Consider the following 13,166-nt stretch of genomic DNA (forward strand, 5'->3'; position numbering starts at 1 on the left):
TAATTTCTAGAGCATGTTCAGACTTCCAGCAGATCAGGATTTCATGGAGAGTCACAGAACACATTCTCCTTCAGACAAACCATAAATACAGCAAGAGATCTTCCAGCTATTATTTATAGGGCTTAAGTGATTGCTGCTCTCCTGTGTGAGTGGCAAGAGACAGGGCAGGACCAGACGAGGCAGATTTGGGGACAAAGAGAGCAGGTTTGGGGCATTTGATGATTTTAAGCCTGGACTCCTACAACAGACAAAGCACTTGCAGAGTTGTTTCCCTTCTCAGCACAAACTGCCCAAGCCTTCTGGCTCACTTTAATTACTCAGAATAAATTCAGTCAGCCCCAGAAGCTCCAAGCTGCTACAGAAGAGAAGCCAGACATGCACTAGTAAAAGGAAAACAGTTCCTACTATTGCCTCCATGAGGGAACACAAGGACAACACAGGTATTGCCACTCAGGAATCCCAGCTTCCCCCTTCCAGTGCCTAAAGGGGCTCCAGGAGAGCTGCAGAGGGACTGGGGACAAGGCATGGAGGGACAGGACACAGGGAATGGCTTCCCACTGCCAGAGGGCAGGGATGGATGCGATATCGGGAGGGAATTTCTGGCTGGGAGGGTGGGGAGGGGCTGGGATGGAATTCCCAGAGAAGCTGTGGCTGCCCCTGGATCCCTGGCAGTGTCCAAGGCCAGGCTGGACAGGGCTTGGAGCAGCCTGGGATAGTGGAAGGTGTCCCTGCCATGTCAGGAGATGCGATTTAAGGTCCCTTCAACCCAAACCATCCTGGGATTCCAGGATTCTAACCATGAAACAGCTCTGAAGGCTTCACCCAGATCTCAGTCACTTCCACAATCCCTTTAAGGCCACACACCAGACAATAAACAGGAAGTTTTAAGTTCTCACTTCAGATGGGTTTAATGAAGTTTCAACACAATCCCAAAGCTGAGACAGAACTTCAGCCCTGATTGCTTCCTCCTCACCCTGTCTGCTCCCAGTCACTTCCTCTCCATGTCTGGCATCTCCCTCCTTCCACTTCTCGGGTCACAAACCACCTCTCTCTCAGCCTCCAGCTCTGACTGCTGCTCCCCCCTGGCCAAGCTTCAACATTCCTGACTTACAACTTTAGAGTTTCAAAGTCAGTGGCTTAAAGAGCAGTTTGTTCAGTCCATGATGCCCTGTAAGAGTCTCCATAATTCTGAGGTTTATTCAGGATTTCCAAGGGTGTCCATGAATTTCATTAGGGTTTCATTACCATTTCTCTCCTTTTTCAAGCATTATTTTTGCTGTTATTGGTACTGCAAATAAACCCAACTTACTGTATCCAAGTCCTTAATGATGATTTCTGCTCCATAAGCAGGAACATTTTCATCAACTCCACTCCCCTTAGGAAAGCACTGATAAAGCCAACGAGCCGTGCTTTCCCCATCATCAATTATTCAGATGCCATGTGAATTAGCAGTCTCCCGGCATTCCTGCCTCCTTGGGAATGTTAAAAAGATTCTCTCCATTTCTGGAGATTTGAAGCAACTTCTATTTTCCTCCTGCCTTGCAGCCACTCATGGCTTGGAGAGCTTACACTTCATGGAATGACAATGATGTCCAAGGAGAAGCAGGCAGAAATCCCACACTAGCCAAGGGCAAGCTGTAAAACAAGCTCCTCTCTCCATGTGTGGAGCTCCTACTCACTGTCAACTCAAAAGCCATAACTGAAGGTGGCCTGAAGGCTGCCAGGCCAGCATTTCCCAGCTCTATTCTAAAGCAGCTCCCACCTGCTGGTTTTAGATGTGGGTATTCACTAACATTAAAATTATCAGTGTTTGATTCAACAAAACAAAGAGACATTTTCTCTTTAACATAAAGGGACTTCAAAGGAAACTGCAGGACCAGAGGGGCATCCAGGGGAGGCAACTGCAACCAAGATGATTCAGAGGCTACTTGAGTTCAGCTGGTTTAGTTGATATAGAGGTGAGAAGCAAAGGTTGGACTTCTTGTTCTCAGGGCTCTTTTTCAACCTTAAAGATTCTGTGAAACTGCAGAGTGCACCCAAGGAATGTCACACAATCCATGCACTGCATGGGTGGGAAAGCTCCCAACACCAATAAAAACTGCACTGGAGCTGCAAGACTGTTGTGAGAACTATGGCAGCAACTCCTAAACCCCAAACCCTGAAAGGACAATCCACACTTACAGCTGGAACAACCATGGAATTACACAGCTGCTCCAGGAGGATTTTCCAAGGAATTCAGCCTCACACCAGTGAGGATGGATGGATGGATGGATGGATGGATGGATGGATGGATGGATGGATACCCCACACAGCCTCTCACCTTTGCTCCTGCCCCTCCAAGGAGCTCTTCAGAGAGGAGTTCAAGGCTCTGCACTGCTCACTCCAAATACAACCTCTGCCCAGCCAGAAGAACACGTTTTACAGGGAGTGTGGTCCTTGAGGGAGCTGGGGCACTCCAACACCTAACTTGGCTGGAATTCCTCACAGGAATCGATCTCACCAGAGGTCTCAACCCAGAGATCTCTGGTGATCCTGGCATAGGCCAAAATCTGCCAGCAGCCAGAGGTTCTGCCATTTGCTGCTTCCCATCCTGGTGTTAACGCACCCCACAAAGGATTTGCTTCCAAATACCTGCAGCACAGCCCCACACAGCCAGGATTCCAGCGAGGAATCACCTGTACATTCCATCATATTCCACTAAACATTTCCCTTTCCCACAGCAAAGTCGCCTGGAGAGGACTGATGCCATTATTCCCAGGTATTATGGAAGGTTCCAGATCCCTACATGAATGGATCACTGTGACCAGGGCTGTTGTGAGCAGAGGAAAGGAAACAGAGAAATAAATACTGGTACTTCAGGACTTCGAGGAATTCCAGTGGTGGGTAACATGAATATTACATGTCCCTTATTAACATTATTTTCAACTCAGTATAAGCAGTTTAAAAATAAAGTCTACATTCTGCACTTATGCAAAAGAAAAATAATTAGCTGGAGTCAGATCTCTGTCAAAGATCAAGGCAGAAGGAATATCCAAATGCAAGAGAACCAGGGAGAATTCCTGTTTGAACGTGTCTAAATCCACACACAGAATGGTATCACAGCATGGTTTGGCTTGGAGGGATCTTAAAAATCATCCAATGCCACCCCCTGTCCCATGGCAGGGACACCTTCCACTGTCCCAGGCTGCTCCGAGCCCTGTCCAGCCTGGCCTTGGACACTGCCAGGGATCCAGGGGCAGCCACAGCTTCTCTGTGCCAGGGCCTCCCCTGGGACCCTCCCAGCAGCTCCCAGCCAGGCCTCTGGAATTCAGTGTTTCCATGGCACAGATCCTCCCTGTCTGATCTCAGTTCAGCTGCACTGAGAACTCTGCAAACTCTCAGAAATTCCAGAGTCTCACCTGCAGGTTTTCCATCAGTTCCCTTCTGGTCTGATTTCAGGTTCCCCTGTGCTCAGCGTGAGGGGATAAGTTCTGCAGAAGCTGTTTTCCCTCAGGGAGGCAACACCAGGCTCGGGCTGCAGGAGCTGCTCCCAGCACAAAGCATGAGCCTGTTTGCTCAGCAAACTCCACAGCAGCTCCTGCTGCTCTCAGCTTTGAAGAGCCACCCTCTGCCCACAGAACTGGAGACAGAAAACTCCAGACACCCAAGAGAGCAGCCCTACTGCATTCCTGGGAATTACGCTGAAATTGCTCTGCACTTGTCCCAAAGCCTGAGGGGTGTTTTGCAATTCCCCTGTGGAAAGCAGCACAGCTCCCTGTGACAGGGCCCTGCCCTGAGCCACCTCCCAAACCCTTCATCTGACCCCACACTGATCACAGAGCTGCCCAGAGCCACCAAACTGAAGGCCAAACTGTTCAAACTCCCCTGCTGTCCAAATCCCTGCAAGGACAGCAAATGGAAGGACAACACCTGAACCAGCCTGGAGTGTTCAGAGAAGCACTCTTGGAGGGATGGTGGGAAGGGGGAGACTCACGTAGGGAGAGAGCCTGACGCCAGCACAGCCACAGCTGGACAAAAACCAGAGCTGGGAGGCTTTAGGAATGTCAGGCAGAGGAGAGGAAGAGTGATACAACTGCAAAGAATCACTCACTTCCAGCCCTGACTCCACTTCAGCTGCACCCATTCCCAAAAAAGCTTCGTGGCATGTAGTTGTGCCTGCAAAGAGAGTTTTACCATTGGTAATTATGGCTGATGAGATAAGAGCAAACTAACCTCCTGCACGATTCCCTCCCTTTGGGCAATTTCAGTGCCATTAAGCACTCAGCAGCATGGGGTAAGACTGTCCAAGTTGGATTGCTCCATCCGGAGCTGTACCCTTTCCAAGCTGATAAAAAGTCACATTAATAAACTTGCCTTAAGTTACAGAGAGAGATGCTCTGCCAGAGCAGCTTCACTGGGAGGACAAGAATAACTTTTCTCTAAGCCCCAGCAGGGATTAGGGACTCTAGAAGGTGGGGATTAATGCTCTTGGCTGGCCTTCAAAAAAGCCACATGGAAGATGAGTTCATAGATAATAACTGTGAGGGACTTTCAAGTGTCGAGCTCTGCACAGGCCTACAAGCACTAAAGTGAGAGACCTAAAAAGGACTCCCAAAATCATAAATATTTATCTAAGGAAAAAAAGAGAGTCTGCCCACCTTCTGCCCAGACCTGGAAGTTTTAGCTTCAAAATGACATATTCTTTTACAGCTTTCAAAACCCAGCTCCCCAGAGCCCAGCTTGGCTGCTGGTTTTCCAGTGCCTCGAAGCAGAGGGGATTTTGTGCTCGGCTTCCCGGGAGAGGCAGCACCAAATAAGGAGAGTTTCATCAATCACGGGGGAAGAGACTCCTCTTTTCTCTGGCACAGGACAGGACACGGTGGGGGCAGGGGAGGAAAGGGCTGTTTGCAAAGCACTTTCTCTGGAGGATGCTGGGCTGAGCCCCAGCCCAAGCAGCTGCTCCTGTCAGCTGCTTTCCTTTAATAGATCCAGGGAGGAGTCTGGATCCAAACCTCCCTCCCTCCCCAAACCCATGGCACAAAGGCTGCCTGGCTCTGCCCGGAGAGATCCTTCTCCTGGAACGAAGGGCAGGATGGCAATACAGCACATCACCCAACAATTCTCATCTTTACCTCCTCATTCTTCCTGCAACATCGTCTCACTGCCACAGCCTGGACACAACAGCTAAGTGCACAAAAAGGGAGAAGTTTCACAGCAAAAGTTCACCTCAGTCCTTCAGCCCTCACGCCAGCTCCTCTAAATTCATCCTATTCCATGTCTGTCTTACGTACATGGCTCCCAGAATTATGGATTTTGTTTTCATGTGAGAATTTAAATTCTAAGATAGGATGAAAACTGTACAGAACTGGAATGACAAACCCAGAGACGAGAATGAGTTCCAGTCATGCTGTGACAAAAAAATTCAGAGGTTTAGTCCAGCCTAATTATAGTTTTAGCACCACTGTGCAGGCCCTCAGTGCCTTCATCAACTCTAAGTTTTGCCTTACGTATCTATAATAATATATAAATAAGTGTATATATGTATTTTCCCTCCCAGCGTAGGAAGGAAAGCAAGGTCTGAGAGGATGAATTCTGAAATTAAGTCGTGGATCAGGCACAGATTGGGCTCAGTCTTGGAGGTCTTTTCCAATCTCAACCATTCCATGACTGTGATGCCCACAGGACATCCCCTTCTAGCAAACCAAGTGCCCCAAAGCAGCACCTTCAGCAGCATTACCGAAAAACAAGATAAAATTTGGGCAAGGAGCATAATCCAGCCCAGGTGATGGGGAGCAGCAGCTCCAGCAGACACAGCCATGAGAACAGGAGGCCCTCATTTGGCAGCCAGAACACACCATCCCTGCTTCCTGCAGCTCTGTTTCCATACAGGCTCTACTCCTTTCCTGCACTGAACAATTCCTGTTGTGTCAGTGACTGTACTAGAGCAGCTACTTCACTTTTCATTCAAATAAGCTCTTCTCTTGACAACATAATTACAGAGCACCAGAACCTGCCCATCAGGACACAGGACTGGAAGCTTCCACATGGGAAAGGTGACTGGAGAACTTCTTTTCATCCAGGACAACTCAGCACCAGCTTGGCGTGCCATGGGAGTGGAACAGCAAACCTGGCAATGCTTTTTCAAGGGGATTTGTCAGGAGAAAGCAATATTTCAAAGCTTTCAAACATGACTGGAAGGTCAAAAAGCTTTGGAAGAATGAAATAAAGCACTCCTATACCAAGAAATGAGTTCTAGCTATTTGCAAATTCTGTGAGATCTTGGCTACAGTGAGTTAGTGACTTGATGGACTCCTCAGCTGCCTCCAAGGATCATGGCTTTTCCAGCTCCCAGGAATGCCCCCAAAGGAACCTGGAAATGGAACAGACACGCTGCACTGGTGCACAGATCAGGGGCTGCTGTCTGGAAACCACAACAAAGCCTTCTGGAAGCAGATGTCTACCAAGGAAAAGCAAATGCTCTGTCAGTGCCCACACACCACATACAAGAGCTCCCCACATGCTCCACAGGGATTTTCAGGCCAGAACAAAATTCAGTCCCTCTGTTTCCACAAAGGCAACTCAGACGCTCAGAAATTCATGGCAAATTCAAGTCCCCAAGCACATTTAGGGGGAGCAGAATACACCTGCAGGGCTCCATGCTGTGCAGCCTGTTCCTTAAGGACACCTCTGGGATATCCCTGTTCCTGATCCTGTTAAGGACAGCTTTGGGATATCCCAGTCTGCCTTTACACACTGGTGTGTCACTAGAATATGCTTAGCAAGGGACTTTTTGCACCATCTTTGTCAATTCAAGGTATGGATTTTGTTCATCTTGGGGCAACTCCAATAGATATAATAGATATAATGGAAATTAAATGTACTCCATGTTAATAGGAATTACTTCTAAGTAGGGATATTTGTGCCTACACACAAGTGAGAAAGGCAAAACTCTGAAATCCTTTTAAACCAAGGTAGAAACCTTTAGCTTTAAAAATGCTGAGCACACCTGGGCCCCTCTGCAGGCAGAGCTGAACCCTCTGGCTACAACAGCTCTGCAAAGGATCTGCTGGAAGCCTGGGAAGTAAAAACCCCCTGCCTGTGATCCAAGGGAGAGGGACACTCCTGGTGGTACTGGAACAGCTCCTGAGGACAGGGAGAAGGATAACTGAGCTTCAGAACAGGCTGTGAATCACCCCAAACCTTCCCCAGGGGAGAACTCAGGCTGTTCTGAGAGACCACAGGGCAATTCACAGCTCCAGTGTCAGTGCAGTGACCTTCTCCCTCAGCGAGGGAATTCCTGGGAAGCCAAGGTTAGCTCAGCATCCCTCAGTGTCTGTGCTGAACAGGAGCCACAGGGCAGCATCACCACACTGCTGCACCACTCCAGCACATCCCATGCTACCCAGGGCAGGGAAATTACAGATACAGCCACAGAGATGTGCCTGACAAGTGTTCAATGGCACACTCATCAGGATTTCAGCTGGAGGAGCTCTGTTAGCCAAGGAGTTCAGCAGGTATGTTCCCATCTCCTTAACAAGGTTATTTATCACGTTCCTGATTTACAAACCCTCTGCACTCTGAAAGCACCATGTCATCCCCAGCAGCAAGGAAAGCTGAAGGTCCATGCCAGACCCTGCTCTGGCCCTGCAGCTTATCCCTTTAGCCACAGGGATGCCAGCCCAGCCCTTAAGCTGCTGCTGTTATTCCTCCCCAGCACGACACATTAATTCTCCCCAAGCAGGGGGACACTCCTGCTCTCACATGATGTTTATTCTTAGAGAGGATCCCGGGGATTTTTCTTTAGCTGGTTCAGCCCCACAGCTGGCCCAGGGCCAGAAAAGCATCACTGAATCCTCAGCAGTGACAAGGGAGCACCTCAGAGTGGTACAGACATCAGTAGTGTTTACTGCGGCAAGTTAAGCAAGGAAGAGCTGGGTAACTGCAGATAAATAATTAACTCTGCCCAGAAAATTGTTCCTGCCATACAAAGTTCATGACAGACCCTGTAAAAAAAGCAGATGATAGGCACAGAGTGAGGCCAAGTGACTGCTCAAGCCTGGCCAACAGCTGAGCCCAGTTCCTCCCAAACAAAAGAACAAATTCTGCATTGGAGCCTTTCTGTTATCCTGACCTGCTTTTAATGACAAAATTCCTGCTGACTGAGAGATCAACCAACATTAGCTCCTAGTGACCAACTACACCCACCACAACCACGCTGGAGCAACAACTCTCAAAAATAGCTGCAAACTTAAGGCTGGGAGCCTCAAGTCAGTGAAAGCTCCAATTTTTTTTTTCATTTTTCTTCTACGAAATGTGCTCAAATGTTGCAAGCAGAAGAACGCAGCCTTAGTTCAAGTAGAATGGTGCCTGTGTGGCTTATCTGGTTCAAAAATGGGATGTGCTGCTAGGCAGGAGCTTGGGAAAATGCCAAGAGGAGCGACAGCACGAGGCCTTGTGTTAATTCTTGGTCTCAAGGAGAGAATTGTGTCTCTTCGAAATCTGATGGGGTGGCAGCAGGGGGAAGAACAGTCCTTTCTGAAATGAATTAATGCAGAAGAACAGCTTCCCCCTTCCCAAGAGCATGCAGGAAGGCAGGGGGAGGAAGGGAGGAGCTGCTGCAGCTCAACCGCCATTGTATTTACATTTCCGTCCTCCCGATAATAAACACATTCAAGGGTGCCTGGAAAACAAGGCTTGGGTTAGAAAACAAAAGCTGAGATTTGATGAAAGAAAGAGCAATAAAAGGCATTCCAGGTGTCCCTGCAGTGTTATCAGGCACAGTCTCTGGTGGTTTCTTTAGAGAATGATTCACTTTCTTATCGCAGGTATGGCTGCAGCATCCAGTGTCACACTGTGGTGCCTTTGGACACAGCAATGCCCTTCCCAAAAGGGAAAAAGAAGGGATTGAAAAAAGAAATATTCAGTGTAGAACTGAAAAAAAACCCCTTTTTTGATTTTAATTAAGGGCTCTTCCCACATCCCTTTAAGAAAGTAAACCGTAAGTGGTAAAGTGACTCAGAATCCTCAAATCCCTGAATGGTTTGGGTTGGAAGGGACCTTAAAGCTCATCCCATTCCACCCTATGCCATAGCAGGGACACCTTTCACTATCCCAGGTTGCTCCAAGCCCTGTCCAGCCTGGCCTTGGACACTTCCAGGGATCCAGGGGCAGCCACAGCTTCTCTGGGCATCCTGTGCCAGGGCCTCCCCAGCCTATAAAACTGACCCTGAAGACACAGGTTTGTGGGTGTTTCTTCCCAGTTAGAGTCATTATACAATAAAACACAAATTTATCTAGCAGGTAACATTTTCAGAAGTGTTTTCTCCCCACCTGTACATGTGGAACCAACACAGGAACCAAATGAAGACCCAGGTGTCCCAGTCATGGTCAGTACCTGCATTTTAACAGGAATGACCAAACTTGCCCCTGTACTTGGCTGGAGGAGCTCATAATGGAATAGGCAGGAAGAACTTGGATATTCCCAAGGGACAATCCAAGATAACAGGTTATGGTTTGTAAAGAATCCAAGATATTCCTCAATAAGGTAATCCAAGCAGAGCAGCCAGTGCCTAACTCCCACCAACACTTCTTCCTTCCTGCCTGCTCTCCCAGCTTCCCCAGAGGATGTTGGGGAGGAAAATGCCTTTATTCATCCAGGCAGTCAATGAGTGTGGATTAAATATTCCTGGATAAATTACTCCAGGAAGCACTTTAGCTGCTCAATGCAGTCTGTGGGAAACACCTGGTTGGTTTCCATGTCCTGAAACCATGAACAACAAATCTGGAGAAGTACATGGATGCCGGAAGTCCCAGTTTTGTACAATGGAGAAAAGAAAGGAGGAAAATCCTAATGGCAAAGTCACTCCCTTAGACAAGTTGGGAGGTACAGCTTGACCTATCAAGAGGTGCCTGGAGAACACTTTTAGTCATGGGATTTAGTTTTAGGTGATCCCTGTGAGGAGCAGGGAATTGGACTCAATGATCCCTAAGGGTCCCTTCCAACTGGAGATATTCCATGAAGTCTGAGATGGAATCCTGGCAGACCTTCAGACCACACTAGCCCAAGCCAAGAGAGGTAGAAAAGAGAAAAAATAAAACCCACTCAAGACTGGCAGGTGCAGGAAGCAAAACACAGAGCTCTCCCATTCCTGTGTCCAGCTTCTCCCTGAGGAGGTGACACCCCACCTCCTGTGACCTCTGCAGGTCCACTGAGGCCACGGTGACAAGCACGTGGGGCACTCTGGGCACAGCCCCTCCCTCCATCCCACCCCAGGGAGATAAGCCATCTCCCTTGGCTTCTGTTCAAGTGGCTTTGAGACCAAGATTTAAGATGGTTTGGCTGCTGGCCACAGCCCTGGGATGGACAGCAGGAGCTGGGAGTGCCCCAGTGAGCCTGGGCCCAGCCTGGGCATCAGTGGGAGCATCCTCCAGTCCCTTCATGAACAGAACACACAGGAGCATCTTCCAGTCCCACCACAAGCAGGACCATCAACCCTGCTGAAAATAAATTACTCTGCACCTACAATGTTATCTCTGCATCTGCACTGAAGGACTCTGGAAAAAAGACACCTGAGGAATAATTTTATCCCCTGACTGAAGTTTTAGGAGACATGTGTCATCTCAAGGTAGTTCCAGTAGATCACAGTGGATGAAGCTGTTATTCCAAGGTGTTATGAGCTGTGTCTGTATGACTTCTCTGCATTCCTCACAGCCAAAGGTCACTGGATAGAACCAGCACTGCCATTAACAGCTCAGTCCTTTTATTAAGGAAAAGGTGGATGGAAGTATCAGTGAGGAAAACAGCAGATATTCCTCTCAGGACTCAAAGACATAACCAGCATTTGAGAACAATCCCAAACTGCTCTGCAGAAGATATCTGAGTCTCTCAGTCCACATAAAAATCAAAATAAATTGCAATTCCTTCCCAAAACCCCATGATGTGAGCACCTCCACCTCAAACATCCCAACTGCAGACCTGATGGCAGATTCCAGTGGAACTGGAGCTTTATTGCGCCTTCCCAAAGGACAACTAGGATAAAAAACTTGATGATCTGCTGCTCCCAATTCCTAACAAATCAAATCAGACTTGTTTTTCTTAGCCTAGTTTACCCATTTTAATCTTTTGTAGTCCTCTTACTCTGATAAAAAGAAGACTTGAGTGACCAAGTTAAACAAGATGTGAGCCCTTTGCAGCAGAAAAGGCAAGGAAAGAAGGTCCAAGTGGCCAGAAAGGACAAGCCTTGGATGCCACACCAGCCCTGTTACCCCAAACAGAACCCCAGGAGCATCTGAAACTTTAATAAATACCTGAAAGGTTGGAGCCCCTCTGCTCTGGAGCCAGGCTGGGAGAGCTGGGAATGTTCACCTGGAGAAGGGAAGGATCCAGGGAGAGCTCAGAGCTCCTGCCAGGGCCTGAAGGGGCTCCAGGAGAGCTGCAGAGGGACTGGGGACAAGGGATGGAGGGACAGGACACAGGGAATGGCTTCCCACTGCCAGAGGGCAGGGATGGATGGGATATTGGGAAGGAATTTCTGGCTGGGATGGTGGGGAGGGGCTGGGATGGAATTCCCAGAGAAGCTGTGGCTGCCCCTGGATCCCTGGCAGTGTCCAAGGCCAGGTTGGACATTGGGGCTTGGAGCAGCCTGGGACAGTGGGAGGTGTCCCTGCCATGGCAGGGGGTTGGAGTGGATGATCCTTAACGTCCCTTCCAACCCAAACCTTTCTATCATTCTATCAGGAAGGATTCTAACTGGAAAGATGTAAAAAGAGCAATAATTAGAATGTTTAACATAAAAGAATGGAAGGATGAGTGCAATCCAGATGTTTGCTCTGCAGAAGTTCCCTGTGGCAGAACTCTCATTTCAGGTCTCTGGATGTTGCTGCAATTCCCAGCACAGATGTTTTGCTGTGCATGCACAGCTGTACCAAACCTCTGCTTCTGAATTAAAGATTTAGTGTTGGGGCATTAGAAAATCAGTTCCTACCTCACAAGCAGGTGTTCCCTGGGCAGGTACTTCAGTCCTCAGAATCTGCTTATCTGCAAGACACAAAGGAGAAGGAAGTGTGTGACAAGAGAGTCCCGGGATGGCAGGTAATTAGGGATGGCAGGTAATTAGGGATGGCAGGTAATTAGGGACGACTGGAACATGAGCAGTGTTACTCAGAATTAACTAAAACTTGGGAGATTTTGCTGCAGTTCCCCTCCAGTGATCCAGGCAGCTCTCCTTAGTGTTCCCTCCTAAACAGGAATAAGATCTCCCTGTTGCTGGGATCAGGCTGGAAGGAGGGAATCTGCCCCTCTCCCCAGCCCTGCTCAGGCACAGCTGGAATATCCTGTCCACTTCTGGGCTCTGCAGGACAAGGAGCTGCTGCAGAGGGTCCAGCAGAGACCCCAGAGCTCATGGCTCTGGAGCATCTCTGGTGAGCAGAGGCTGCAGGAGCTGGGCCTGGGCAGGCTGGAGAAGGGAAAGCTCAGGGGGATCCAGCAATCCACACCAATCCCTCCAAGGGCTGCCACACGATGCTGCCAGGCTCTGCTCAGTGCTGCCAGTGACAGGACAAGCAGCAATGGCCACAAACCAAAACACACAAATTCCAGCCCAGCAGGAGGAAGAGCCTCTTGCCATGGAGGGACAGAGCCCTGCAACAGCTGCCCAGGGAGGGCCTGCAGGTTCCCTCTCTGGAGACATCCCAAACCCACCTGGACACCTTCCTGTGGCACTGCTGCAGGTGACACAGCCTGGGCAGGGCTTGGACTGGGTGATCTCCAGAGGTCCCTTCACATTCCAGCTATTTTGTGATTGCTATTTCCCATCAGCACTTGCTGAAGCTGTTTAGGACATTCCACGGAAACTGTCAGCAACTTCTCCCTTGTTACACACCTTAATAGGTTTCCCCAAACACAGCATTAAAGCTGAATTAATCCAGGCTGATCAGGACATCCCTGCCCTAAGCAGCATTTCAGGTGCTCAATGAAAGGCTTAAGAGCTCACAGAGCCCCTGTCAGTCCCTGTCACACCTGCCAGCCACCTGTGACAGCCACATCCCAGTCATGAGAGCAGCTTTATCTGTTCCAGCTGTTTTCTCTCTGTTTGCCACAATTCCAGAGAAACTATTCCCAGTAGCTTTACCAAGGAATCATCATCTCCTCATCTGGGTGTCATGTTCCAAATTTTTCTACCCAATAT

The 13,166-nt window shown here is 48.8% G+C and overlaps 1 protein-coding gene across 11 annotated transcripts in view; it reads right to left on the reverse strand.

Moving 5' to 3' along the window:
- The window catches only part of MAP4 (microtubule associated protein 4), a 141,836-nt gene that overhangs the window by 100,084 nt on the left and 28,586 nt on the right, over positions 1-13,166 (reverse strand). For all 11 annotated transcript variants that reach the window (XM_085050023.1, XM_085050021.1, XM_085050029.1 and 8 more), the window contains exon 2: positions 11,964-12,016. The gene's annotated coding sequence lies outside the window, so the exon portion shown is untranslated. The remainder of the gene's footprint in view (positions 1-11,963; positions 12,017-13,166) is intronic.

Source organism: Lichenostomus cassidix, chromosome 2 (genome assembly GCF_008360975.1).
Source record: "Lichenostomus cassidix isolate B80296 chromosome 2, HeHo_3.0, whole genome shotgun sequence".
NCBI lineage: Eukaryota > Metazoa > Chordata > Aves > Passeriformes > Meliphagidae > Lichenostomus > Lichenostomus cassidix.